The sequence below is a fragment of the Rhinopithecus roxellana genome, chromosome 4 (genome assembly GCF_007565055.1).
Source record: "Rhinopithecus roxellana isolate Shanxi Qingling chromosome 4, ASM756505v1, whole genome shotgun sequence".
Lineage (NCBI taxonomy): Eukaryota > Metazoa > Chordata > Mammalia > Primates > Cercopithecidae > Rhinopithecus > Rhinopithecus roxellana.
The window spans coordinates 107,094,443-107,098,630 of NC_044552.1; the positions used below are offsets into that span (position 1 = coordinate 107,094,443).

Below are 4,188 nucleotides of genomic sequence, written 5' to 3' on the forward strand. Positions count from 1 at the left end.
CTCCATTTCTTGTAAAGGTCCAGCTTTAGCATTGTTATTCATTCCCATTTCTTCAATTGAATCCAAGGTCACAGATTCTGTTCCCCAGTGGATACTGAACTCCATTCAACAACCGCAAGGCCCTACATCCAAACTTAATCTAACATTCCTGCCTTCCCATCTTTGAGCTGCCAAAGCAAAACACTCTAACATGGAATTCTGGTTTTAGATTTCCTTTTGACTTTGGCACCATGGAATTTCCCTTCCTTTATTTAACAGTGGGAATTTGATTAATTAAAATGTATCCAGAAATTGTATGTGTTATTAGCGGAAGAAAGATTTACGCTACCTCAGTGGAAGGTCAATATCTAGAGAAGGTTTTCACAGCAGATAGAACCGTAGTGGAAAGAGCCATGACGCTGCTTCTGCGGAGAATGTAGTAGATTCACACAGCTTAAAATCAGAACCCCTGGATTTAAATCCTAACTCTCCTACTAACTACAACACTGCAACTAAGTGCCTGTCTTCACTTGTACTGAAGGTTTTTATTAATGAGGAAAATGTAAATGACTTTGAGATATATAAAGACCTCTAACATGTGAAGCATTATGATGATGATATGCAAACATCTTTTCTTTTACTTGAGAGTCTGAGAGCAGCAAGTGGAAGTTTCAATATTTCAGGTTGACAGACCAGAATGCTCACAGAAAGCACTACATGAAAAAAGAGTTCAGAGGCAAGAGAATTGAAGAAGTCAATTCACTCATTGCATTAGGCTCATACTTAGAATCAGAATAGGAATTGCTACAGAATTTATAGACAGATGGAAAAAGCAGCAGGATGTCATAGTGGCTTAACCCAGAGCTGAACGAGGCTCAAAAAGCTGGCGGGAATCCCACAGAAAGCAAAAAGCAGGCCAGGTCACTGAGGAAAACAGGAAAAATAGTCCATTGCATAGGAACCAGATCAAAGATCTTAAGGCTTAAGAGGCATGAAAAAGTTTATTTAATGAAGTGAAACAATGAGAAAATGATACTTAGGGGAAAAAAATCAACAATTAAGCAGTAGGAGCTTTGGAATTATTTCAAATGTTTCCCATTATACTCAATTGTACTTTAGTCTAAACACTCATAACATTATTGTGCATATTGATTTAGCTTCTCTCTCACTACTACATTATGGACTCTTTTTTTTTTTTTTTGAGAATTAAATCGTTTATTGATTACACATGATAATGGATGATACACAAGCTTCATTCCCATCTATAATTTTATCTGGTACCATTATTCAATTTAGATATATTGCATAGGATGTGCCAACAATCACTTTTATAACCAGTAATTCCATGATTTTGCTTGGGTAATCCCTTTTAATGGTGAACTTCAGGTCACAACAGTAACTATCAGTTCAACTACACCAAGGTTTCCGAAGACAATGGCTTCTCCACCCAAGCAGGTTGTATATAAATTCCAAATAGAACCTGGCATCACCCTGAAGGAATTCTAACTTCACACTGTTGGGGAAATTTACCAAGATGGCTTCAGAGTAGACTAACTTTACACAGCACATTAAAAAAAAGACATTTATTCAGCATCATGATCAGACTATTACATTTAGCAATCAACAGCATGGGTGCAAAAAAAAAAAAAAAAAATCTACATTAAAACCCTTTGTTGGAATGCTTTACACTTTCCACAGAACAGAAACTAAAATAACCTGTTATACAATTAGTCACAAATACAGTCCTCGAGTTTTTTGCCCATACACATGAGTATTTGTCTAAAACATGTCTTCTTTGTAGCAGCTAGGCCCTGCCACCACTGTGCTTGGCTGAGTTCACAAATCTGTTGTAACCTGTAGCTTCCCTGTCACTTCTCTGGCTCTCCTCTCCTGCTAAGCTTTGTTTCCTAATTAAAATCTTCTGCCACTGCCATAGCTACTGCTGCTGCTGGAACTGCCATAGTCACCTTGGTTTCATGGTTTTGCAAAGTATTGGTCTCCACCGCCATAGGGGCAAGAGCTTCTGCCTCCAAAATTTCCTCCCTTCATGGGTCCAAAATTTGAAGACTGATTGTTGTAATTGCCAAAATCATTGTAGCTTCCACCACCTCCAAAATTGCTTCCATCATTACCAAATCCATTATAGCCATCCCCACTGCCACCATATCCACCACCACCACGTCTGCCACCAAAGCCACCACGACCACTAAAGTTTCCTCCATGACCAAAGTTGTCATTCCCACCGTAACCACCTCCACGACCACCACCAAAGTTTCCAGAACCACTTCGACCTCTTTGGCTGGATGAAGCACTAGCCATCTCTTGCTTTGACAGGGCTTTCCTGACTTCACAGTTGTGGCCGTTCACAGTATGCTATTTCTGAATGACAATCTTATCCATGGAGTCATGGTCGTCAAAGGTTACAAAGACAAGCCCCTTTTCTTGCCACTGCCTCGGTCAGTCATGATTTCAATCACTTCAATTTTCCCATACTGTTCAAAATAATCTCTTCGGTGATGTTCTTCAGTGTCTTCTTTAATGCCACCAACAAATATCTTTTTCACAGCTAAGTGGGCACCTGGTCTTTGAGAATCTTCTCTTGAGACAGCTCTCTTTGGGTCCACAACTCTTCCGTCCACCTTGTGTGGCCTTGCATTCATAGCTGCATCCACCTCCTCCACAGTGGCATATGTGACAAACCCAAAGCCCCTGGAATGCTTGGTGTTTGGATCTCTCATTACCACACAGTCCGTGAGCATTCCCCATTGCTCAAAATGGCTCCTCAGGCTCTCATCGGTTGTTTCAAAGCTCAGCCCTCCAATGAAGAGCTTCCTCAGCTGTTCGGGCTCTTTAGGAGACTCTGACTTAGACATGACGGCAGGGAGAAGTGAGACTTTAACGATGCTTCTTCGGCGGCGTCCACGGGCCACATTATGGACTCTTTAAGAGCAGAGATAGTTTCTCCATCCCCAGCTTTTATTTAGCACAGTAGCCTAGCATAGACTATGTTTTCAACAATTGAATTGTGAACGAACAAATAAGAAAACTGATAAAAACGTGAGGGCAGAAAGCCAGAGAAAAGAGGAATGTGTAACTACTATTGTTGTTTGAAAGTGAGGCAGCAAGTTCTAGATTTAAAAGAGTTTCTGGTTCTAGAGAATGAGAAACTAAAATGGATAGTCTAATTTGGTGGCTAATTTATGAATTTGCTGGGAGATGGAAAATAAACCAATGTTACATGGCCAAACTAGCAAACGTTTCATCAGCATTCACTGTAAGCTTGGTCCGGTGAAGAAATTTAAAAATGTATTCTTTGGCTTATGAAATCGTCTCATTATTTAATAATTGGGGATGTTTAAGTTATTGGATTATGGGAGAATTAAACATTCTGACATTAAAATTTAAGAGTAGGATAATATTCACGACAGTCTTCTTGAATTTTGAGTCTTAGTACAAATTGCAAGGGAAGGTACAATATTTCAGTCCAGAAATGGGATGCCTGTGGCAATTGAGGAAGTAATAGATAATTGTTATTCTCTTGGAAGAGAAAAGCAATGGTTATAACATCCGTGAAGGACCTGAGTGCTACTACAAGAGATCTAGACTGTATCCTATAAAAAATAGGGCATCGAAGTTGTTTGTGGCTTGAACTCATATTGACAAAGAAGGATTCTTAGGAAAAAGGATGTGTAGACAGAATGATTTAACAGTGGAATAAAGGATGGATTTGAAAGAAAAGATATCTGGAAGAAAGAAAATCAGAGAAAAGTCTGTTTCTGTCATATCAGTGGCACAGTGACCACAGGAGTTTTTGAGATTCCTGTTAATTCTATAATATATGGTAGCTGTAAGAGAAAATTAATCATTTTTTGAAACACTTTAAATGACTGTGATAATTATGTGCAGAGATAAACATAATGAACCTTAGTCTTACAAAGAAAGCACTCTGCACAGGACAAAGGCTTGCTATTTTACCAACTGGATATTCAGTTTTGAGAGCTTTTTAACCATAGAATAAGAACATAAATAATAATAAATAAACAACTATTCTACTAGACCTCATGCAATGCTGCATTTGCCTGGTTGTGTTTACTGATCATAGAAACTTATTTTCAAGACCTCATCCATTCATTTGGCTTCTTTTGTACTGTTTTACTTTTTTGTTGTTTGTGTTGTTTTATAAAAAAGCAAAATAGCTAATTATGTATA

General features: G+C 38.5%; 1 pseudogene; it reads right to left on the minus strand.

Moving 5' to 3' along the window:
- Nucleotides 1–1,890: 1,890 nt before the first annotated feature.
- LOC115896789 lies at nucleotides 1,891–2,852 on the minus strand (annotated as a pseudogene).
- Between the last annotated feature and the right edge of the window lie 1,336 nt (nucleotides 2,853–4,188).